The sequence below is a fragment of the Amblyomma maculatum genome, chromosome 3 (genome assembly GCF_055883805.1).
Source record: "Amblyomma maculatum isolate TAMU_Amacu chromosome 3, ASM5588380v1, whole genome shotgun sequence".
NCBI classification, from domain to species: domain Eukaryota; kingdom Metazoa; phylum Arthropoda; class Arachnida; order Ixodida; family Ixodidae; genus Amblyomma; species Amblyomma maculatum.
In genome coordinates this window covers 37,568,588-37,593,058 of record NC_139346.1, presented here as the reverse complement: position 1 = coordinate 37,593,058, position 24,471 = coordinate 37,568,588, and the positions used below count along the sequence as shown (strand labels likewise).

General features: G+C 47.9%; 12 non-coding genes across 12 annotated transcripts; all 12 read left to right on the top strand.

Annotated features, from left to right (window-relative positions):
* The first annotated feature begins 2,223 nt into the window (after positions 1-2,223).
* TRNAA-CGC (transfer RNA alanine (anticodon CGC)) lies at positions 2,224-2,295 on the top strand. The gene has a single exon. It is a non-coding gene; the product is annotated as a tRNA-Ala (tRNA).
* Positions 2,296-2,526: 231 nt separating this feature from the next.
* TRNAA-CGC (transfer RNA alanine (anticodon CGC)) lies at positions 2,527-2,598 on the top strand. The gene has a single exon. It is a non-coding gene; the product is annotated as a tRNA-Ala (tRNA).
* A 228-nt stretch (positions 2,599-2,826) lies between these two features.
* Positions 2,827-2,898, top strand: TRNAA-CGC (transfer RNA alanine (anticodon CGC)). Its single transcript has one exon. It is a non-coding gene; the product is annotated as a tRNA-Ala (tRNA).
* Positions 2,899-3,127: 229 nt separating this feature from the next.
* Positions 3,128-3,199, top strand: TRNAA-CGC (transfer RNA alanine (anticodon CGC)). Its single transcript has one exon. It is a non-coding gene; the product is annotated as a tRNA-Ala (tRNA).
* Positions 3,200-3,427: 228 nt separating this feature from the next.
* TRNAA-CGC (transfer RNA alanine (anticodon CGC)) lies at positions 3,428-3,499 on the top strand. The gene has a single exon. It is a non-coding gene; the product is annotated as a tRNA-Ala (tRNA).
* A 229-nt stretch (positions 3,500-3,728) lies between these two features.
* Positions 3,729-3,798, top strand: TRNAA-CGC (transfer RNA alanine (anticodon CGC)). Its single transcript has one exon. It is a non-coding gene; the product is annotated as a tRNA-Ala (tRNA).
* Positions 3,799-9,295: 5,497 nt separating this feature from the next.
* On the top strand, positions 9,296-9,367 carry TRNAA-CGC (transfer RNA alanine (anticodon CGC)). The gene has a single exon. It is a non-coding gene; the product is annotated as a tRNA-Ala (tRNA).
* Positions 9,368-9,595: 228 nt separating this feature from the next.
* On the top strand, positions 9,596-9,667 carry TRNAA-CGC (transfer RNA alanine (anticodon CGC)). Its single transcript has one exon. It is a non-coding gene; the product is annotated as a tRNA-Ala (tRNA).
* A 228-nt stretch (positions 9,668-9,895) lies between these two features.
* On the top strand, positions 9,896-9,967 carry TRNAA-CGC (transfer RNA alanine (anticodon CGC)). Its single transcript has one exon. It is a non-coding gene; the product is annotated as a tRNA-Ala (tRNA).
* Positions 9,968-10,183: 216 nt separating this feature from the next.
* TRNAA-CGC (transfer RNA alanine (anticodon CGC)) lies at positions 10,184-10,255 on the top strand. Its single transcript has one exon. It is a non-coding gene; the product is annotated as a tRNA-Ala (tRNA).
* Positions 10,256-15,329: 5,074 nt separating this feature from the next.
* Positions 15,330-15,400, top strand: TRNAA-CGC (transfer RNA alanine (anticodon CGC)). Its single transcript has one exon. It is a non-coding gene; the product is annotated as a tRNA-Ala (tRNA).
* A 5,239-nt stretch (positions 15,401-20,639) lies between these two features.
* Positions 20,640-20,711, top strand: TRNAA-CGC (transfer RNA alanine (anticodon CGC)). Its single transcript has one exon. It is a non-coding gene; the product is annotated as a tRNA-Ala (tRNA).
* Positions 20,712-24,471: the final 3,760 nt, after the last annotated feature.

Below are 24,471 nucleotides of genomic sequence, written 5' to 3'. Positions count from 1 at the left end.
GTGTTGCATTGTGCAAGGATGAACGTACAGAGACTGCATCGGATATTTGCCATTTTTGTGTGGGCAGCAGAATGGGAACGATGTAGCCGTACAAGTTTGTTTAGGCGGGTGAAGGACGGTGGACTGGGTTTGGGGCATTTGTTTCTACGACAGATTGTCAGCAGATTTTTTTTTGTTCGCGATGTAAAATATCCATTTTTGCGTACTGTGTGCCAATTAAGGCTCGGAAATGCACTGCCGGACTTTGTTGTCTCGACCGAAAGTGTATCGGGACGCATTTTTGGTGATTTTAGAGAAGTTGTCGCTAGTGTGCGATTCCTGTCTGTTCGATTTTCTTATGAATATTTATCTTGTGTTAGCAGGAAGAAGCTGTACAAGCATTTGTGCGACGTAGTTCTACCCGTACCAATGTACAGGGCCTTATACAGTGGAGGACCAGGACGCGACGTACTTAAGCGGGTGAAGGCGATGCAAGTCCCGTCAAATGCAAAAACGTTTTTCTTTAAGTTACACACGGAAACACTGCCAGTAAAGAAGTCCTTGGAAAGGAAGAATTTATTTTTACCTTTGGGCTCGCATTGCTTAATTTGTAAACAGCCAGAAACTATAGACCACGTTTTCCTGCATTGTTGGGAAGGGGTGTACTTTTGGGATATTTTACAAAGGACTTTAAAAAAGGAATTTCCATTAGACTCGCATGGTATTGGGTACTTGCCAGTAGAGAATGAGGATGGGGTGCCATTTGACCTTATTATGCTAATGGCCCTCCACTGTATTTGGCGCTCGAGAATGGCAGGGTACCATTGCGATCCTGACGCACGGCCAGCACGGATCTATTTTCGGGAAGCCATGAATAGATATATTGAAATTCAGAAACTTGCTCCTGAAGCTCCCGAGTGGCTCGGAAGATTGGAGCCATTAGTGACCCTAAGAGAATTTTAGCACGATGATGCCACAACCCACCTGAGTGATTGTTGTATTAATGAATGCTCGCTGTGCCCTGTAAGTGGTTTTGTGTATTGTGCTGAAGTCAGGCAATAAAGAAAAAAAAAGTAGCTCAGTGGAGAGACACAAGAAAAAGCAGAAAAGTGGAAATGTACTCATTTATCCGTGTTTGCAAGAGCCACTGTGTGTAACCTGTTTTTTATTAGTAAACTGTGGTATGTGATGCAAGTGCTCCACTGCTCGCGAATTAACATACAAAAGGTACATCGAATTTTTGCGGTTTTTGTATGGGCCTCTAGCTGGGAAAGGTGCATGCGGACAAACTTGTTCAGACGGGTCAAAGACGGAGGCCTAGGGCTGGGACACTTATTTGTGAGGCAACTGGTAAACAGATTTTTGTTTTTCCGTCATGTTGAAGATCCTGCGCACAGTGTGCCAAGTAAGGCTAGGGCGAGCCTTGCCAGAGTATGTAGTTGCAACAAAATGCATGACAGGAGGCATTTTTGGTTATTTCCGAGAGATAGTAACCAGCGTCAGATTCTTAACTACTCGGTTTTCAAAGGAATATTTGAGCAGCGTAACAAGGAAAACATTGTACAGAGATGTGTGCGATGTTATCTTTCCGGTACCGTTGTACAGGGCCTTGTACTGTGTAGGCCCCGGCGGTAATGTGTTGCAAAGGGTTAAAAAAATGAATGTATCGCCAGAAGTCAAGAGTTTTTTCTTTAAAGTGCACACTGGAACTTTACCCGTCAAAATTTTTTTGAAAGAAAAAGAGATGTTTCTACCGTGGGGACCAAACTGCTTAATCTGCAAGCAATCGGAGACCATAGACCATGTTTTTTCGCACTGTTGGGAAGGGGTTTATTTTTGGGACGTGCTACAGAGGACCATGAAGAAACAGCTCCCGTTGCATTCACACGGAATTAGGTACTTGCCAACAAAAAATGAGGGTGGGATCCCGTTCGATTTAGTCATGCTGGTGGGCCTCCACAGTATATGGCGCTCTCGTATGGCCGGGTACTACTGTGACCCCGAAGCGCGTCCAGCGCGTATATATTTTCGAGAGAGCATCTGCAAGTTTGTAGAAATACAGAAGATACGGAATCCTGTCCCTGAGTGGCTCTCAAGGCTAGAGCCTTTGACAACACTCAGAGAATTTTAATGTTACAAAGCCTGGTCCTCTCTTGGGGATTCCGCTTCTTGTATAACTGTGTACATATTTTTTTTTGTCTTTGTTTTGTGAAAGCTGAGGACCGGCAATAGAGAAAAAAAAAAGGGGGTGTAGCTCAGTGGCAGAGCGCTCGCTTCGCGTGTGAGAGGCCCCGGGTTCAAACGCCGGCACCTCCAGGGATCCGCGCATAGCTTTTTTTGTTGGTTTCAAAATATTTGAAGAAGAGTGGTTAGTATAAAGTTGCTAGAGATAAACTTTGCAATCACAGCTTCAGAGGCTCCCATTACAGAATCGGTGCGTGTAAATGCGGCACGTCGTGTCGTGAAACGAATTTTTGTTTACTTTATTCGTTACGAAAGCAGTGAAACAATGTTCAAGGGACCAATGACGAGATCACCTGTCGATGTGGGGGTGTAGCTCTGTGGTAGAGCGCTCGCTTCGCATGTGAGAGGCCCCGGGTTCAAACCCCGGTACCTCCAGTGATGCACGCATAGCTTTTTTTGTTGGTTTCAAAATATTTGAAGAGTGGTAAGTATAAAGTTGCTAGAGATAAACTTTGGAATCACAGCCTCAGAGGCTCCCATTACAGACTCGGTGCGTGTAAATGCGGCACGTCGTGTCGTGAAACGAATTTTTGTTTACTTTATTCGTTACGAAAGCAGTGAAACAATGTTCAAGGGACCAATGACGAGATCACCTGTCGATGTGGGGGTGTAGCTCAGTGGTAGAGCGCTCGCTTCGCATGTGAGAGGCCCCGGGTTCAAACCCCGGCACCTCCAGGGATCCGCGCATAGCTTTTTTTGTTGGTTTCGAAAATATTTGAAGAGTGGTAAGTATAAAGTTGCTAGAGATAAACTTTGGAATCACAGCCTCAGAGGCTCCCATTACAGAATCGGTGCGTGTAAATGCGGCACGTCGTGTCGTGAAACGAATTTTTGTTTACTTTATTCGTTACGAAAGCAGTGAAACAATGTTCAAGGGACCAATGACGAGATCACCTGTCGATGTGGGGGTGTAGCTCTGTGGTAGAGCGCTCGCTTCGCATGTGAGAGGCCCCGGGTTCAAACCCCGATACCTCCAGGGATGCACGCATAGCTTTTTTTGTTGGTTTCAAAATATTTGAAGAGTGGTAAGTATAAAGTTGCTAGAGATAAACTTTGGAATCACAGCCTCAGAGGCTCCCATTACAGACTCGGTGCGTGTAAATGCGGCACGTCGTGTCGTGAAACGAATTTTTGTTTACTTTATTCGTTACGAAAGCAGTGAAACAATGTTCAAGGGACCAATGACGAGATCACCTGTCGATGTGGGGGTGTAGCTCAGTGGTAGAGCGCTCGCTTCGCATGTGAGAGGCCCCGGGTTCAAACCCCGGCACCTCCAGGGATCCGCGCATAGCTTTTTTTGTTGGTTTCGAAAATATTTGAAGAGTGGTAAGTATAAAGTTGCTAGAGATAAACTTTGGAATCACAGCCTCAGAGGCTCCCATTACAGAATCGGTGCGTGTAAATGCGGCACGTCGTGTCGTGAAACGAATTTTTGTTTACTTTATTCGTTACGAAAGCAGTGAAACAATGTTCAAGGGACCAATGACGAGATCACCTGTCGATCTGGGGGTGTAGCTCAGTGGTAGAGCGCTCGCTTCGCATGTGAGGCCCCGGGTTCAAATGCCGGCACCTCCAGGGATCCGCGCATAGCTTTTTTTGTTGGTTTCAAAATATTTGAAGAGTGGTAAGTATAAAGTTGCTAGAGATAAACTTTGGAATCACAGCCTCAGAGGCTCCCATTACAGAATCGGTGCGTGTAAATGCGGCACGTCGTGTCGTGAAACGAATTTTTGTTTACTTTATTCGTTACGAAAGCAGTGAAACAATGTTCAAGACCCCAATGACGAGATCACCTGTCGATGTGGGGGTGTAGCTCAGTGATTCTGCTTCCGGCCACGCCAGTGAACGGACGCAGGATGCAGGGCTCCTCAGGAGCGGCTTCAGCGGCCATGTCAGGCCGCGGTAACAGGATTGCTGAACAGGACAATACTTACCAGGTTGTTTTGCCTGCACTGCCAACAAGTCGGTTTATTTTGAATACGGTTTTTTTGCATGCCGATATCAGGGCCCGCCCGTACCGGGTGGAAGATTTCCGCGACGCTTTGGCACAGCATTCGCTGATCCCCGATGTTGTTGCGATGGGGGCGTATCGAATGAGCCACGTCTGGGCTGTCACTCTCAAGGATTCTGAAGCCGTGACCAAGCTTGTTAGTGTAGGCGAGTTGTGTGTGAAAAACGGTCGCTGCTTGGTAATTGACCCGGCGAACCAGGATGTGCGGCTGAAACTTCACTGGCTGCTACACAACGTGCCAGACGAGGATGTTCGTGCTGCCTTTGCGCCGTACGGAAAGGTATCCGAAGTTACACGGGAGCGCTGGCGAGTTAAAGGTATGTTAGAAAAGGGCTCAACTACTAGACTCGTCACGCTGAAGCTGAAAGCTGGCATGAAGCTCGACGACCTGCCGCATCAGCTGAACGTTAGCGGTGAGCTGGCGCTCGTTATTGTGCCAGGCAGACCCCCGCTGTGCCTACGCTGCCGGAGTACGGGTCACATCCGCAAAGAGTGCCGGGTTCCTCGCTGCGGAACCTGTCGACGGTTCGGGCATGAAGACAGCCAGTGTGCTCGTACCTACGCTAGCACTGCCGGACCTGGGACCAGCGAAGACTCGTCGGAGTTAATAATGGACGAGGTGGATGCGGAGGAGGCTGCTGACATTAGAGGTCAGTCAACAAAACAGGACGCGCCTTCCATGACTGTTTTAACAAAGCATGAGGTGACGGTGCCCAGTCAAGAGAGTGAAACTCTGCAAGCCTTGCAAGATCCGTCACAGGACCATGAAGGCGCGTCTAAGGAAGCATCAGAAGATGTAATCAATTTTTCTGACGCTGAGGAGCATCTCAGCACTGAGCCTTTTTATACTGATGCCATGGAGGTTGGGCCGGAGACAGCAGCCTTTATTGCCGCGAAACGTCCACACGAAGAAAGCGTCGAGGGGACTCAGCTGCCAGGCGGTGTTTGTGGTGAGCCGCCGCCGAAAACTTCGGGCATCCGAAGAGCAACGTTAAGACCGAAGCCGAACTTCTCGGCCGACACGCGGCAGGCGGGGAAACCGCCTCCGTAGGTTTTGTGGTGTCCTGAACGATTTGTGGGTCGGCTCCCTACCGACCAGCGTCAGGAACATTCTGCAACCAAGCGGGGCGTGTGTGAGCAAAAATGACAGACGGTGCTTGGACTTCGTTTGTATGCAGCCCGACTTTCTGCTGGGATGACAATACATGCACACATATGCCACTGTTCTTCAGAAGCGGAGGGAAGGTAGGCACCATGCGGGTACGGGCGTCTCTCGCTAATACATGACTCTCAAGCTTAATTCGCCGTTACACGTAGCTACTTTGAATGTCAGAGGGCTGGGAGCGAGAAGGCGACAATGCCAGCTCAGTCGCCTCCTTTTAGATAATGATATAGATGTAGCAGCTGTGCAAGAGTCAAAGATTGAGAGCCAAGAAAGCACTGACCGTATGGTGGCTTCTTTTCAAGCAAACTTTTACGTGTGTGTTTGCCATTCTGTTGGTGTATCGGGTGGATGCCTTTTATTTATACGTAACACGCTGGGAGTAAGCGTAGAGTTCGTTTTTGCCTGTCCAAGTGGTCGGCTTTTGGTTACTGATTTTACCTACTGTAATTTATGCTGGCGTGTGTTGTGTTTGTATGCTCCCAATTCAGAACGCGAACGTGAATTGTTTTTTGAGTCTATTGAATCGTGGTTGAAGGTCGACAAAATCTTGCTTGTACTTGGTGACTACAACTGTGTGTGCGCCGCTGTGGACCGAGCGGCTAAGTGTAAACCTCGAAGAGACAGAAGCTCCGAGCAGTTGAATGCACTTGTGCATGAATACGGCCTTGAGGACGTTGGTAGTGTGTTCCACTGGAAACCAACCAGAGTTCACGCACTTTCAGCGAGATAGCCATGCTCGATTGGACAGGGTGTATGCCTCGGTTGATCTTGTTTCCCTATGTACTGCATATGAGGTCAAACCGTCTTTCAGCGATCATTGTCTCATGAGTGCAGTGTTCGGTAGGGCAGGAAAGAAATCGCGCTTTAACTCGTACATATGGAAACTGAATGCCAAACTTCTCGCCGAAGAAGAGTTCCTTACGGAAGTTAAGACCGAGTTTGAAAATCGTCTTGCTATGCGACCAGTAAGTTTTGCAGAGGAATGGGATAGGTTCAAAGAGTGGGTCAAATTGAAATCCATAGAAAAGAGCAGTAAGGTGCGGCATAAAGAGAAAGAAAAAGAACTGAATGAACAACTCCAGTTTTTTTTGAGCATGGAAAGTTCTGTGCCAGGGCATTTCGCCAGTAAAATACGAGAGATAAAAAGTGAGTTGGAAACAATCGACAGCGAAAGATACACAGCGGCTGTCATACGTGCAAGGGCTGAAAAACTTTGGGCAGGAGAAGTGCCGACAAAACGAGCGCTAGCAGACGAGAAAAGATACGCCTGCCAGAAAGAAATAAGGAGTATTAGGTATGCCGGCCATATCACAGAAGATGCTAAAGATATTCAGCGTGCGGTAGCAGAGCACTTCGAAGAACTGCTTAGCGCTAAGCCTCAGACTGTAGGCGGCTTTCAAAGAGATTTTCTAAGACGGATGCCTGCACTGGATGACGAAAGTAAAGCGCGCCTAGAAACACCGATAACGTTGCAGGAGATAGTATCTGCAATAGATGACCTGACAACTGGGAAGGCCCCTGGGCCGGATGGTCTAAGCGCTGCCTACTTTAAAACTTTTCAGCAGTATGCGGCTCAGTTTTTGCTCTGTGTAATCACTGAAGCTTATGAACGTAATACTGTCCAATTGTCTTTCGCTACATCGCACATTGTTCTAATACCCAAGACAGATGATCCGGAGAAACGACTGTTGGTGGGGTCATATCGACCGATTAGCCTCACCAATGTCGACTACAAGGTGTACATGAAGGTTTTAGCAAAACGACTGCAAAGCGTAATAAAGAAATTGGTTGGGTCTCATCAAACGTGCGGCATCAAGGGTCGATCCATTGCCACGAATATACATGTCGCAAGAACCGTACTAGAATGTGTTGATGCACTCGGTGGTCAGATAGACATGATGCAGTTAGATTTGGCGAAAGCCTTTGACCGGGTTTCTCACGAAATTCTGTTTTCCATTTTGGAGCATTCTAACCTTGGTGACGTCATAGTGGAGGGTGTTAAAATGGTGTATGCGAACTGCACGACCCGTATTATAGTGAATGGTGAACTGACTGACAGCATCGCAGTACGTTCATCGGTAAGGCAGGGCTGCCCACTCTCACCCCTGCTGTTTGCACTGTATTTAGAGGCACTTTGCTTGGCTATCATTGATAGCGATAGCATTTTAGTGTTTAAGCTGCAATCAGCACACGTGAAAATGTAGCATATGCTGATGACATAGCAGTGTTTTGTGCAACTAGAAAGAGCATCTGTGAAGCCACGGGTGTCGTCCAAACATTTTGTGATCAAACTGGATGTAAGATCAATTGGGAGAAAAGCTCTGGGTTTTGGCACGGTGAATGGGACGTGACACCTGATTTCTTCTGTAAGCTGCGATGGTCTGCACTCCCAACACGATATCTAGGCGTGCCTTTAGAATGTTATCAAGATCCCAACGTGCACTGGGTGGAAGAAACATTTAGAGTGAAAGAAAAAGCGGATGCGTGGCAAGGAAGGCAACTGTCAATGTTTTCGCGCGCTTCTATTTGCAATGCTTTTCTTATTTCGAGGCTGTGGTACCTCATAAATGTGTTGTGTATCTCACGAACCTCAACTCAGAAAATGCACCGCGTTTTTGCTGTTTTTATTTGGGCATCCACATGGGAAAAAACCGCCCGGACGAATTTGTTTATTTCTGCTAAAAGGGGCGGGCTTGGCCTTGCACATCTGTTCTTGCGTCAGGTGGTTTCGCGATTTATATTCCTCCGTGATCAAAAAGATACCTTTCTAAGAACTGTGATGCAAGTGCGATTACAGAGGCTGCTCCCTGAATGGATTGTGTCATGTGAAAACATGCCTGGTACTGTGACTGGCTACCTGCGCGAGGTTGTTTTTTCGCGCAAGTTGCTTGAAGTGCGGTTTTCTTTTGATTACCTTTACAATGTTCCTAGAAAAAAACTGTATAAAGACCTCATTGACGTGATGCTGCCGGTGCCTTTTTACCGGGCATTACACTATGGAGGCCAAGGGCAGGACGTTTAGAAGAGAGTCAAGAAGATGCCCGTGAGGCCATATGCTAAAACGTTCCTTTTCAATCTTCACTCTAATACGCTCCCTGTTAAAACCTGGCTGAATGAAAAAGGTATCTTCGTCCCATGGACAACAAATTGCCTGTTGTGCAAAAAACCGGAGACAATTGAACACGTCTTCTTACAGTGTTGGGATGCTGTCTTTCTATGGGACGTCCTCCAAAGGACAATTAAAACGGAACTTCCCCTAACTCCGTACGGTATCAGATTCCTACCAGTTCAGAACGATGATGCACCTCATGATTTAATTATGCTTCTTGGCCTCCATAGTTTGTGGAAAACACGAATGCAGGTGCGTCACGCAGATATAAATACACGATCTGCGCGTGAAAACTTCATTGAAAGTGCGGTGTATATACGCGAATCTTTCAGAATGCAGCAGGATCCACCACAATGGCAATGTCTATTTGATGAGTTGGTGAACCTGAAAAGATTTTAGCCGCGTACGCGTTAGCTCAAGTGTAGTTGACGTGTTTTATCATGTGTATTTTGTTTTTGTGTTTCACGGCAATAAAGAAAAAAAAAAGTGGGGGTGTAGCTCAGTGGTAGAGCGCTCGCTTCGCATGTGAGAGGCCCCGGGTTCAAACGCCGACACCTCGAGGAATCCGCGCATAGCTTTTTTTGTTGGTTTCAAAATTTTGAAGAGTGGTAAGTATAAAGTTGCTAGAGATAAACTTTGCAATCACAGCTTCAGAGGCTCCCATTACAGAATAGGTGCGTGTAAATGCGGCACGTCGTGTCGTGAAACGAATTTTTGTTTACTTTATTCGTTACGAAAGCAGTGAAACAATGTTCAAGGGACGAATGACGAGATCACCTGTCGATCTGGGGGTGTAGCTCAGTGGTAGAGCGCTCGCTTCGCATGTGGGTGGCCCCGGGTTCAAACGCCGGCACCTCCAGGGATCCGCGCATAGCTTTTTTTGTTGGTTTCAAAATATTTGAAGAGTGGTAAGTATAAGGTTGCTAGAGATAAACTTTGCAATCACAGCTTCAGAGGCTCCCATTACAGACTCGGTGCGTGTAAATGCGGCACGTCGTGTCGTGAAACGAATTTTTGTTTACTTTATTCGTTACGAAAGCAGTGAAACAATGTTCAAGGGACCAATGACGAGATCACCTGTCGATCTGGGGGTGTAGCTCAGTGGTAGAGCGCTCGCTTCGCATGTGAGAGGCCCCGGGTTCAAACGCCGGCACCTCCAGGGATCCGCGCATAGCTTTTTTTGTTGGTTTCAAAATATTTGGAGAGTGGTAAGTATAAAGTTGCTAGAGATAAACTTTGCAATCACAGCTTCAGAGGCTCCCATTACAGACTCGGTGCGTGTAAATGCGGCACGTCGTGTCGTGAAACCAATTTTTGTTAACTTTATTCGTTACGAAAGCAGTGAAACAATGTTCAAGGGACCAATGACGAGATCACCTGTCGATCTGGGGGTGTAGCTCAGTGGTAGAGCGGTCGCTTCGCATGTGAGAGGCCCCGGGTTCAAACCCCGGTACCTCCAGGGATCCACGCATAGCTTTTTTTGTTGGTTTCAAAATATAAGTATAAAGTTGCTAGAGATAAACCTTGCAATCACAGCCTCAGAGGCTCCCATTACAGAATCGGTGCGTGTAAATGCGGCATGTCGTGTCGTGAAACGAATTTTTGTTTACTTTATTCATTACGAAAGCAGTGAAACAATATTCAAGGGACCAATGACGAGATCACCTGTCGATCTGGGGGTGTAGCTCAGTGGTAGAGCGCTCGCTTCGCATGTGGGAGGCCCCGGGTTCAAACGCCGGCACCTCCAGGGATCCGCGCATAGCTTTTTTGTTGGTTTCAAAATATAAGTATAAAGTTGCTAGAGATAAACTTTGCAATCACAGCCTCAGAGGCTCCCATTACAGAATCGGTGCGTGTAAATGCGGCACGTCGTGTCGTGAAACGAATTTTTGTTTACTTTATTCATTACGAAAGCAGTGAAACAATATTCAACGGACCAGTGACGAGATCACCTGTCGATCTGGGGGTGTAGCTCAGTCATTCTACTTCCGGCCACCGTAGTGAACGGTCGCAGAATCATGTTCTCCAGCGGAGCGGCGATAGCGGCTCTTTCCAGCCGCGGAAACAGGCTTGACGACATGGACGATAGGGAGTATCAGATTATTCTGCCAACTTTGCCCACCGGACGCGTTGTTTTTAACACGCATTTTTGCACGGCGATGTGCGAGTCAGGCCATACAGGGTCGAGGATTCCCGCGACGCCCTGGTCAAGGCTGGTGCGCTCCCCGACGTTGTGGCGTTGAGGGCGTATCAGATCAACCATGTTTGGGCGGTCACGGTTAGCAGCACAGAAGCTACGAAGAAATTGGCGGCTTTCAAAGAACTTGAAGTTAAGGGACGCCGTTGCCTTATTATCGATCCCGAAGACCAACAGGTGAAGCTGCGACTTCACTGGATGTTGCACGGTGTGGCAGACGACGACATCCGGACGGCTTTTGCTGCGTTTGGGAATGCGACCGAGGTGACCCGGGAAAGGTGGAGAGTTCAAGGAGTCAAGGAGAAGGGGTCCACCACGAGGACTGTGCTCCTGAAATTGAAACCCGGCATTAAGGTCGACGACTTACCTCACCAGCTGCGAGTTGCCGGAGAGCTAGCCCTTGTCGTGGTGCAGTGCCTGCGCTGCCGCGGTACCGGTCACGTTCGACGTGAATGTAAGGTACCGCGTTGTCCAAAGTGTAGACGCTACGGACATGACGAGGCTGCCTGTGTGCTTTCGTACGCTTCGGCCGCAGGACATGGAACTGCGGAACGGTCGGCGGAGCTCACCATGGACGTGGTCGAGGCGGAGGAGGCGGCGAAGGGTGCCGGAGAGGTGCGAACGCAGACACGGGAGACTGATTCGTCGGTGGACTCGGCAGAAAGCGGCAATGCTGCGAGAGATGTGGGGAGAGCGGACTCTGCACCTGAGCTCCCTAGCAATGAGGAAGGCACGTCACTTGAGCCGGGGAACGGTATGGAACAGGATAATGGGGAGGAGCACTCGGACACCAGCGGTGTTCGTAAGCCAGGCGTCCCAGCCCCAGCCAAGTGATCCCACACGCAGTCCGAACCCGAAGGTAACCAGGCGTAAGCCCCCAGCGTCGACGAGCCACCAGCAAAAACAGGGAAATCCCGGCGGTCCACGCTTCGTCCGCGGCCAAACATTTCATCAGAGAGACGGGCAGCGGATAAAGTGCCCCCGCTGCAGGTCAGCCACTCGCACAGGACGGGGATGGATCCAACGACGGCGTCTAGCAACGCGCTAGACGGGAAAGGTAAGCACCATGCTTTCGGTCTCTTCACCCTTGATGAAAATGGCGCCTGAAACCACCTTAAGAGTAGCCACGTTAAATGTCAGAGGATTGGCAGGCAAAAAGAAGCAGAGCCAGGTGCACCGGCTCTTAACTGACCACGATATTGACGTGCTTGCCGTGCAAGAAACTAAGGTTGATGGGGATGAAGAGACCGGGAGCATGGTGCGACGTTTCACGGCTAGATTTTACGCCATTGTTAGCCACGCAGTTGGGACATCGGCCGGGTGTGTATTGTTTGTCAAAAAGCTGCCTGGTCTGGTTAAAGGGCTACTCCTCATGCTCTTCTGGACGGTGGGTTGTGGCTGATTGTGGATACAGCGGTGTTGAGTGGCGCATTATTTGTGTGTACGCTCCTAACTGTGTGGAGGAAGGAACAGTGTTTTTCGAGAATCTTATGCAGCAGTTAAGTACGGAAAGGCAGGTAGTGTTTCTGGGCGATTTTAACTGTGTGCTGAATGCTCGAGACAAAACCAGCACACGCGGATTCAGAGACAAGAGCACGGAAATGTTATGCCAGTTGACAAGCGAATGGAATATGGAGGATGTGGCTGATTGCTTGGAAGGGCCGCGTGGCGTTCAGTACACGCACTTCCAAGGTTCTAGCCACGCGCGTCTGGACAGAATTTACGCGTCGCTGGATTTGATTCATTCATGCAATGAATACCGAGTTGTGCCTATGACATTCACGGATCACTGTTTGGTGCAATGCTTATTCGGCACCAAAAAACGAAGCAATGCATTTAGCTGGGAGTTATGGAAATTGAACAATAAATTGCTTAATGATGATGCCTTTAGACGCGTGGTATTGAATGAATTGATTAAAGTGAGGCCAGGGACTTTGCTCGAAATCTGGAAACAGTGGGAGTTGTGCAAGGAACAGATTAAAATTAAAGCCATTGACAGATCAAGTTGCCTGGTGTACGAGAAGAAAATTACAGAAACCCAGCTTAAGGCTTTGCTTGCAAAACTACACGAACAGGAATGTAAGGCACCCGGCAGATGGATAGAGGATATTCGAAAAATGAAAGAACAAATAACTTGATAGAACAAGACAGATACCAAGGAGCGTTAGTGCGTGCAAGAGCGGAAAAATTGGCCATGGATGAGACGCCGACAAAAAGATCGTTGGGAATAGAAAAAGCAAATGCAAGGCGAAATCACGTGGCAGAGGTAGATTGGGCAGGACGCACAGAAACCGATAACGAAGGAATCGCGAAAGCTTTCCGGGAGTATTATGAAGAGCTATTTTCGTCCCGAGAGATTAATTTGGACCGATTTAAAGAATCCTTTCTTGACGCGATGCCAAAAATTGATGACGAACAAAAAGAAAGACTGGAGCGGCCAATAAGCGAAAAAGAAGTGCAGCAGGCAATAGAAAATTTAAACCCAGCGAAATCACCCGGGCCTGATGGCCTGAGTGCGGCTTTTTATAAAGCGTTCAAGGAACAGCTATCTCCTTTGTTGTGTGCCTTATTTAATGAAGCGTATGAACTGAAGGCACTGCCTGCGTCTTTCGGATCGTCGCACACAGTACTTATTCCGAAAACTGACCAACCAGATAAGCTTAGGCAGTTGTCGTCTTACAGGCCCATTGCTCTGACAAACGTTGATTACAAGATTTATATGAAGGTGCTTGCTGGCAGACTACAAACGGTTATATGCGAACTAGTGGGCCCTCACCAAACGTGCGGTATCAAAGGGCGATCTATCTTTCAGAACATTCACAAAGCGCGGAGTGTGCTCGAATGCTGCGATGCAACTCATGCATGCGTTGCGTTACTGCAGTTGGATTTGGAGAAAGCTTTTGATTTTGTGGCACATACTATTCTGTTCAGTATATTAGACTATGTTAATGTCGGCTCTGTTATTCGAGAGGGAGTGGCCTTGGCGTACCGTAACTGCACTACGAGATTAATTGTCAATAAGTCACTGGGGGCCCCCATCAACGTACGACGTTCGGTGCGCCAAGGTTGCCCCCTCAGCCCTCTTTTGTTCGGCATTTATATTGAAAGATTGTGTTTAAGCATCCTACAAAACAATGACATTGGTGGCTTTCGACTGCAGGAGTCAGAAGTCAAATTGCTGGCTTACGCATATGACGTTGCGGTTTTTTGTGTGAATAAAGAGAGTATAAAGAGGACAGTGGATGTGGTAAAACATTTTAGCAAAGTCACAGGGAGTAAAGTTAACTGGGGTAAGTGCTTGGGATTTTGGCACGGTGAATGGCAGCTGACCCCCGACACTTTCGCTAATGTGTCGTGGGTTACAACGCCTGCAAAGTACTTGGGTGTGCCCTTGAAATTTTACAAGGAAAGTGAGCCATACTGGCTAGAGAAGGTCAAAGAAACCCGTGAAAAAGCGGAGAAATGGAAAAGCGCTCAATTATCAATATTTGCAAGAGCCGCAGTTTGCAACCTGTTTTTAATTAGTAAGCTATGGTATGTAATGCAAGTGTTGCATTGCTCTCGTGTAAATGTGCAAAAATTGCATCGAGTTTTTGCGGTGTTTGTTTGGGCCTCGAGTTGGGAGAGGTGCAGTCGGACAAATTTGTTCCGGCAGGTGAAGCATGGGGGGCTTGGTCTGCGTCATTTGTTTGTGCGACAGATTGTCAACCGGTTTATGTTTTTTAGGGATGCCAGCGATCCATTCTTGCGCACAGTGTGAACAAAGACTTGGTCGAGCGTTGCCTGATTTCGTAGTTTATACTCAATGTATGCCTGGTTCTCTGTTTGGATTCTTTAGGGAAATTGTTTTGAGCGTGAAATTCTTAAGTGCACGTTTTTCGAAAGAGTATTTAAGTAATGTTAACAGGAGAACATTATAAAAGGATGTTTGTGAAGTGGTGTTCCCGGTGCCCTTGTACCGAGCTTTATACTATGGAGGCACAGGAAGTAATGTATTAAAACGCGTAAAGAAAATGCAAGTTGCCCCGGGAGCTAAAACGTTTTTCTTTATGCTACATACCGGTACTTTGAGTGTAAAATCATTTATGGAGGAGAAGGGTATGTTCCTACCGTGGGGGGCCCAATGTCTCATCTGCAAACAGCCAGAGACAATAGATCACGTGTTTTTGCATTGCTGGGAGGGGGTATATTTGTGGGATGTTCTGCAAAGGACAATAAAAAAACAGTTGCCACTTGATTCCAATGGCATTAGGTATTTGCCATTGGATAACCACGATGATATGCCGTTAGACCAGGTTATGTTAATGTGCCTCCACAGTGGCGCGCACGAATGGCTGGTTATTACTGCGATCCAGATGCACGGCCAGCCCGCATGTATTTCCGTGAAAGTGTGCAGCGATGGCTCGACGTGCTTAAATTGCAACCATGTGCTCCCGAGTGGCTGTCAAAGCTGGAACCTTTGACGGTGCTCAAGGAATTTTAACATGACAATGCCTGCCCCTCAGTGGGCGTTAGGCCACGCTAGCTACCTTTGTGTACATATATTATTCCTTTTTTTTCCTGTTGTTTTGAGTTCCAGTGCTGTGTATTTGTGTCAAAGCCAGGCAATAAAGAAAAAAAAAAAGGTGTGTAGCTCAGTGGTAGAGCGCTCGCTTCGCATGTGAGAGGCCCCGGGTTCAAATCCCGGCACCTCCAGGGATCCCGGCATAGCTTTGTTTGTTTGTTTCAAAATATTTGAAGAAGAGTGGTAAGTATAAAGTTGCTCGAGATAAACTTTGGAATCACAGCCTCAGAGGCTCCCAGTACAGAATCGGTGCGTGTAAATGCGCACCTCGTGTCGTGAAACGAATTTTTGTTTACTTTATTCATTACGAAAGCAGTGCAACAATATTCAAGGGACAAATGACGAGATAACCTGTCGATCTGGGGGTGTAGCGGGGAAGAAGAAGGGCGTTCCGGGCGGCTGAGCCTGAAAATGTTGCTTGCTGGAAACAGCGCATCGGCCGTTGGCCGAGGTCTTTCGACTCCTCAGGACACTACCGAAACGTACAAAGTTGTCCTTCCACGCCTGCCCACCGGTAATGTTGTCCTTAGTGCCGTTTTCCTGCATGCCGACCTTAAGGGTCGCCCGTACCGAGCACCTGACTTTCGAGACGCACTTGCACAGATTTTGGACCTCCGGGAAATTTTGTGCATTGGTCAGTACCAAATGAGCCACGTGTGGATGGTTACCTGCGAGAGTAGTTCTTCAAAGCAGAAGCTAATTAACAAAGCAGAGTTCCCTGTGAAAGGACTTCGGTGCATGGTGTTCGACCCGGATACAAAGAATGTCGAGGTTACGCTCCTTTGGCTTCCACGTTATATGGAGCACCGGAGGATTGTGGAAGCTTTCGAGCCTTATGGAACGATTCAATCTGTGGAGCGTGAAAAGTGGCGGTGCCCAGGGATGGAGCACATGGAAACGGCGAACCGTGAAATCGCCCTCAGGCTCAAGGACGGAGTGTCAGCAAGTACAATTCCTCACACTCTTAATGTTTATGGGGTGCAGGCACTAGTGCTTATCCCAGGGAGACCTCCACTGTGTCTTCGATGCAGCCGAGTAGGTCATGTACGGCGTCAGTGCCGAACGCCTCGATGCACCCAGTGCCGGCGCTTTGGCCATACTGTGGAGAACTGTGTATTAAGTTATGCCGATAGACTGCGTCAAGGCCAGTGGTCACGAGAAGATGACGTGGCGTCCGAACGTATCATGGATGTGTCAGAGGTTGTTGATGTAACTGGTGAGTTAGGTCATGAACATCAAATTGATGGGGACCAGAAGCCTTCTGCACTTCACACCAACTCAGAAGAATCTGCAGTGACTGGCCATCAAGAACCAGCGTCTCCAGAGCCAAAACCGCCGGACCCGGGCCCGCCTGTGAGTGCCACTCAGAGTGCTGCGCTTGCTGCCCAAGAACCACCTGTCATTGAAAGACGTCTGGATATGCCTCCTGTGGAATCAATGGGGAAGATACTGCCAGTGGATGCTCGCCTATCCTCCTTCGTCATTGATTCTCCTTCGTCGCTGGAGGGTAATAGTGAGCCGTCTGTGGCGCCGATCTCTGGTGCGTCCGGTTCTCTGTCGGCTGTCAGTGTGGCAGCGAGCGATGTGCTCCAATCAGGTTCGTGGGCCGAAGCCTTGAGTGTCTCAGAGGAGGACATGGACAACACAGTGCCTTTGAAGCGTCCCGCAGATGATGAGGTGTGTATCGATGGTGCTGGCCAGAAGGCACACTGTGTAGAGGCCACAGGAAGGGTGACTTTAAAGAGGAGGGCGATGTCTGCCCGAAAGGCCGCCAATTTGCAGGCGGGCCACCCCATTCCAGGGGATGATGTTTAAAAGGACTAGTACCAAAAATGGCTACAGTCGTAGCATATCAAATCGCTACCCTTAACGTCAGGGGTATGCGTAATCGTCGGAGACAGCAGCAGTTAAGACATCTGTTAAAAAAATGGAGTGTGTCTGTAGCAGCAATTCAGGAAACAAAGTTGTCCTCCGATGAAGAGACGGAAGCTGCTCTTGAGCCGTTTTTGCCGGAATATAACATCATTGTTAGCCACGCTAGAGGCTTGTCCGGAGGGTGTATGCTATTCCTGGCCAAAACACTAGAGATGACAGCCATGTCTTATTGCATAGATGGCGAGGGACGACTTATATGCTGTGACCTCACAATCTCAGGTGTGCAGTGGCGAATTATTTGTGTTTACGCCCCTGTAAAACAGCGAGACAGAAGGCATTTTTTTCTTTCATTAGTTAATCATTTGTGCACAGATCGCAAAATTATGTTGGTGGGAGATTTTAATTGTGTTTGTAGGGATGAGGACCGATCAGCAATATGTAAGAGATATGACCCTAGTGCTGCATTACTTAACGATTTGGCTTGTGAATATAACCTTGTGGATGTGGGGCAGGAAAAAGGCGACAGTATTCATTTCACTCATTTTCAGTTCTCCTCTAATGCCCGCCTTGACAGAATTTATGTTTCTGCAGACATGTTAGCAAATTTGTTTGGTTACTGGGTGCGGCCCATCTTCTTCAGTGACCATTGTATGGTGTCTCTTCAGGTAGGGAGGTACAGTCGGCAGATACTTCACCCTCGGTGGGAACTGTGGAAAATGAATAACTGCCTGCTCTCAGATGAAATCTTTAAGCGTGCTGTACCTACTTGTTTGAAAGACATATGGTCACGCCATGATCTGTCAGTTTTTCAAAAATGGGACTTGTTCAAACAGGAAACCAAAAACTTAGCAATTGAAGCCTCTGCAAGAATCGCGTTCCTAAAGAGACACCACCTTCGTGAGCTTGGGCGCACTCTAACTGAGCTACATGAGCTAGAGAGGGTTAGCCCGGGTGCCTATGTTGAAGAAATTAATAACGTAAAGGCAGAGCTTCAACAAATTGCGACGGAAAGATACAAGGGGGCCCTAATAAGATCTGGGACTCGAAGGTTTCTTGACGAGCAACCTTCACGTCGGGCCCTCAGTGATGAAAGAGAGAATGCTCTTACGAAGGAAATATTGGAAATTCATTATGGTGGTTGCACATATAGTGATGCTCCTAGTATTCTTGCTGCTTTCTATGATTATTATCAAAAGCTGTTCGGCAGTTGTAAAGATCCAAATCAGGGTTTCGATTATAATTCCTTACTTGAGAACTTTCCTCGACTAGACGATGAGAAATGTGCTGTAGTAGAGGGACCCATCACTTTGGAAGAAATTAAATCAGCCATTTCAGACCTTCAGAACCAGAAATCTCCTGGCCCAGATGGTATTACTATTGAATTTTATAAAACATTTTCGCCTTGCCTAACGCCTGTTTTGATGGAAGTATTCCAAGCATCTTATGATGTGGGTTTCCTGCCTCCCACTTTCTATTCAGGCCACACAATATTAATACCCAAAAGCAAAGATATTAATCGGTTGAAAACTGTTGAAGGATATCGTCCAATTTCCCTCTGTAATGTTGATTACAAAATTTTTGCCAAGGTCCTTTGTTCTCGTTTGCAGCTGGTTATCATGGACTTGATAGGTTCGCATCAGGTATGTGGTATCAGAGGGCGCAGTATTCAAACACACATCCATATTGCACGTTCAGTAATCGAGACAGTATCAGATGAGACAGGCCAAGTAGCTCTGATTCAAATTGACCTGGCGAAGGCGTTTGATAAAGTTCGGCACAATTTCTTGTTCGCGGTCTTGGAGAATGCAAACATTGGTGACGTTTTGCTCAAAGGCATAAGGCTGTGCTATATGAACTCGTATACAAGACTAATTGTTAATCAGGAGCTAACGAAACCAATACCACTGGAATCATCTGTTCGTCAAGGATGCCCACTGTCTCCACTGTTGTTTGGCTTATATCTGGAACCCCTCTGTCTCAGTATAATTAACAGTGCAGCCATCCGTGGTTTCTCCCTGGCTCAATGTGAAGTTAAGATTTTAGCTTACGCGGACGATATCGCCCTCTTTTGTTCTGGCAAAAAGAGTGTACTTGAGGCTTTACACTTGACTGAACAGTTCTGCGATGTATCAGGCGCGGCCCTTAATTTAGAAAAATCCAAAGGTTTTTGGTTGGGACACTGGGGCACTAGACTAAGCCAGTTTGGAGGCATATGCTGGGACTGTAGTCCTCTTCAGTACCTAGGGGTTCCGCTGCACCAAGTTCGTAACAGCGCAGCCTACTGGGATTCACAAATCGTACCTATGCGGCGACAAACGCAGGCTTGGATGGGTAGGGAACTCTCAGTGTTTGCTAGGGCACAGGTCTGTAACATATTTTTGTTTGCAAAGCTTGCGTATGTCCTTCAAGTCCTGCATTGTGCGAGGAGCAAAGTACAAGTTATACACAGAATATTTGCAACATTTGTGTGGCGCTCTCAATGGGAGCCCATGCGGCGTGACAACTTGTTTCTTCCCTTAGAGTTTGGTGGAGTGGGCCTTGTTCACTTGTTTGTGCATCAACTTGTCTCCCGTTTTTCCTTTTTCAAATCGGCAAACCATCCGTTTCTTGTAACTGTGCTCATTAGGCGCCTTAGTCCACATTTGCCTTACTTATTCGCACCAACTGGGCAGGCTCGTGAGGGGCGTTTATGGGGATTCCTTAAGGAGGTTGCTGACACTTTCAATTTTCTCACTGTGCGTTTCTCTGTAGATTACCTGTATAGCCTCTCGAGAAAGCAGGTGACCCAGGCTCTCACTGAGTCTTTGTTCCCTACACCATTGTATCGGCAGCCTTATCTGGGGTTTTTGGACACCACTGTTCTAAAGCGTGTTAGGCAAATGTGCATTCAGGCAGCTGCAAAAACGTTCTTTTTCAAATTACATACAGCGACGTTGCCTGTCAAGACATTTCTTCACAATAAGGAGATGTTTGTGCCCTGGTCGGTAAATTGTCGTCTCTGTAACGTGCCTGAGACAATTGATCATTGCTTTATTCTGTGCCGTGATGCTATGATCTTTTGGGACATACTACAAAGAACTCTTAAAAAGGACATTGAAATTACGCCTTATACAATTAGATTTTTGCCTCCTGACAAAAACTCTGTCGTGCCTTACGATCTATTTGTGTTGATGGGACTGTTCAGCCTTTGGAAAAGCCGCATGATCGACAGACATGCAGAGCCACCAAGATCGTCGAAATCCGTGTTTCGGGAGCAGTGTGCTTTGGTGAGAAGTGTATATGCTGCACGTGAAGAACCTCCAAACTGGATGCCGTATCTAGACGCATGTGTATGTCTCCCAGACTTTTGATGTTCTGATGATTGTGCATTGTCGGGCTGAGGATATGACGGGCTCGTATTAAGCAGCCCGGTAACTTTAGACATGGACATGTTTAAGTAAGTGGAGTTGTTCCTTTTTACGGAAGTTTTTCCATGCAATAGAGAAAAAAAGAACTAGGGGTGTAGCTCAGTGGTAGAGCGCTCGCTTCGCATGTGAGAGGCCCCGGGTTCAAACCCCGGCACCTCCAGGGATCCCGGCATAGCTTTTTTTGTTTGTTTCAAAATATTTGAAGAAGAGTGGTAAGTATAAAGTTGCTAGAGATAAACTTTGGAATCACAGCCTCAGAGGATCCCAGTACAGAATCGGTGCGTGTAAATGCGCACCTCGTGTCGTGAAACGAATTTTTGTTTACTTTATTCATCACGAAAGCAGTGCAACAATATTCAAGGGACAAATGACGAGATAACCTGTCGATCTGGGGGTGTAGCTCAGTGATTCTACTTCCGGACACCGTTGTGAACGGTCGCAGAATCATGTCCTCCAGCGGAGCGGCGATAGCGGCCCAGGCTGGCCGCGGTAACAGGCTTGACGAAAACGGCGATAAGGAATACCAGATCATTTTGCCGCATCTGCCCACCGGACGTGTTGTTTTCAACACAGTGTTTTCGCACGGCGACGTACGAGTGCGACCCTTCAGGGTTGAAGATTTCCGGGACGCCCTGGCCAAGATTGGTACGCTCCCAGACGTGGTGGCATTGGGGGCTTACCAAATAAACCATGTCTGGGCGGTGACTTTGAACAGCACGGAAGCAACCAAGCGGCTGCTAGCCTTCAAGGAGCTTGAAGTGAAAGGTCGACGGTGTATCGTCATTGACCCGGAGGACCAACAGGTGAAGCTAGGGCTCCACTGGATGTTGCATGGCGTGGCGGACGAGGATATCCGTACTGCTTTTGCGGCTTTCGGTCAGGTGACCGAAGTGACCCGTGAGCGGTGGCGAGTCCAGGGCGTCCACGAAAAGGGCTCAACAACGAGAACCGTGCTTCTGAAGTTGAAGCCTGGGATGAAGATAGAAGACCTGCCTCACCAGATAAGAGTAGCAGGGGAGTTGGCCCTTGTTGTGGTGCCTGGGCGGCCCATGCAGTGCCTGCGCTGCCGCGGGACCGGTCATGTGCGCCGGGAATGTAAGATTCCGCGGTGTGCGACGTGTAAGCGTTTTGGCCACTCCGAGGAAGACTGCGTACGAACGTATGCAGTGGCTACTGCACCAACAGCGAGGGCGGACATGACGGAACACCGAATGGATGTCGCAGAGACGGAGGAGGCCGCAAAAGGGGTCGGAGAGGCTGAGAGGATGGCAGCAACGACAGGCATGTTAGTGCCCCCGGGGGGTGATGACGAGATGCTCGGGGGACCAGACAAGGAAGTGGCACTGTCAAGTAACGGACCGTCGGAGGAAGAAAGGGTGAGCGAGGCCGAGAGCTCAAAAATTGAACTTCCGGAGTCTGCGGGCAGACGGGGGACCCTCGAAGGGAGCAGCGGCCGAGCGACCAACTTCCAGGGCCCTGCGAAGCGTGCCCACGACGGGAGCGCCAGTGAGACGAACGAGGCAGAGGCAGCTAGCAACGACGAGCCGCCGATAAAAACGCCAATAGGGAGGAGGGCGACCTTCAAACCAAGACCGAATGTCTCGACGGACAGGAGAGCTGCCGAAAAGCCGCCCCCGTCACAAGGTCTGCCAGTCCAACCTCATGGCTCTGGCGTCAACGAAAGCGTCTAGCGCCATGCTAGACGTGAAAGGTAAGCACCATGCTCTTGGCCTCTTTTCACTCTAAGAAAATGGCTTATGTACTGTCACTAAAGGTTGCGACCCTTAACGTGAGAGGTCTAGCAGCGAAAAGGAAGCAGAGCCAGGTCCTGCGCCTTTTAAATGAAAATGACATCGATATACTTGGAGTTCAAGAGACAAAAGTCGAGGGTGAACAAGAGACCGAGAGCATGGTGCAGCGTTTCACGTCGCGGTTTTACGCAGTTGTCAGCCATGCAGTCGGTACTTCTGCTGGATGCGTCCTGTTTGTGAAGAAGTTGCCGGATCTTGTAGTGCAGTCGCATGCTTCTTTTCCGTCGGGTCGGGGTGTGGTCCTCGATTTTAGTTTTTGCTCGGCTGAGTGGCGTGCTGTTTGTATATATGCACCTACGGTAGTTCATGAGAGGGCTGCTTTGTTTGATTTTGTTGAAGGGTATTTAAAAACGGATAAACAACTTGTCTTCCTGGGAGATTTCAATTGTGTACTGAGCTCCGGTGACAAAACTAGCCATCGTACATTTAGGGATCGTAGCACAGAGGTACTTTCGCGCTTGATAGACGTGTTTGCACTGGAAGACGTTGCAGAGTGTCTCACGAGCGAGCGACGGGTTCAGTATACTCATTTTCAGGGTGCTAGCCACGCCCTCCTTGACAGGATTTATGTGTCCGCAGAACTGGCCCCAAAATGCCAGGATTATTATGTTTTGGCGGTAACGTACTCAGATCACTGCATGGTTCAGTGTACAATTGGAACAAGAAAGGGAGGTAGCGGTTTTAATTGGGAATTGTGGAAGTTAAATAATAAACTGCTGAATGACGAGCAATTCACCAGACTAGTAGAAGAAGAAATTGGTAAGATTTGTCAGGAGGACACCCACGAACTGGGTCAAGAATGGGAACTGTGTAAGCAACAAATTAAAATCAAAGCTATAGAAAAAGCCAGCTGCATACGGTTTCAAGAAAAACAAAATGAAATGCATTTAAGGTCTTTGCTAGATAAATTGTTAGCCCTGGAGTGTAACACGCCAGGGTTATACATGGACGACGTTAGAAAAATAAAACAAAGACTTCAACCGAATGACGAAGACCGTTATCGCGGAGCACTGGTGCGTGCGAGAGCGGAAAAATTGGCCATGGATGAGACGCCGACAAAAAGGTCGTTGGGAATAGAAAAAGCAAATGCAAGGCGAAGTCACGTGGCAGAGGTAGATTGGGCAGGACGCACAGAAACCGATAACGAAGGAATCGCGAAAGCTTTCCGGGAGTATTATGAAGAGCTATTTTCGTCCGGAGAGGTTAATTTGGACCGATTTAAAGAATCCTTTCTTGACGCGATGCCAAAAATTGATGACGAACAAAAAGAAAGACTGGAGCGGCCAATAAGCGAAAAAGAAGTGCAGCAGGCAATAGAAAATATAAACCCAGGGAAATCACCCGGGCCTGATGGCCTGAGTGCGGCTTTTTATAAAGCGTTCAAGGAACAGCTATCTCCTTTGTTGTGTGCCTTATTTAATGAAGCGTATGAACTGAAGGTACTGCCTGCGTCTTTCGGATCGTCGCACACAGTACTTATTCCGAAAACTGACCAACCAGATAAGCTTAGGCAGTTGTCGTCTTACAGGCCCATTGCTCTGACAAACGTTGATTACAAGATTTATATGAAGGTGCTTGCTGGCAGACTACAAACGGTTATATGCGAACTAGTGGGCCCTCACCAAACGTGCGGTATCAAAGGGCGATCTATCTTTCAGAACATTCACAAAGCGAGAAGTGTGCTCGAATGCTGCGATGCAACTCATGCATGTGTTGCGTTACTGCAGTTGGACTTGGAGAAAGCTTTTGATTGTGTGGCACATACTATTCTGTTCAGTATATTAGACTATGTTAATGTCGCCTCTGTTATTCGAGAGGGAGTGGCCTTGGCGTACCGTAACTGCACTACGAGATTAATTGTCAATAAGTCACTGGGGGCCCCCATCAACGTTCGACATTCGGTGCGCCAAGGTTGCCCCCTCAGCCCTCTTTTGTTCGGCATTTATATTGAAACATTGTGTTTAAGCATCCTACAAAACAATGACATTGATGGTTTTCGACTGCAGGAGTCAGAAGTCAAATTGCTGGCTTACGCAGATGACGTTGCGGTTTTTTTGTGTGAATAAAGACAGTATAAAGAGGACAGTAGATGTGGTAAAACATTTTAGC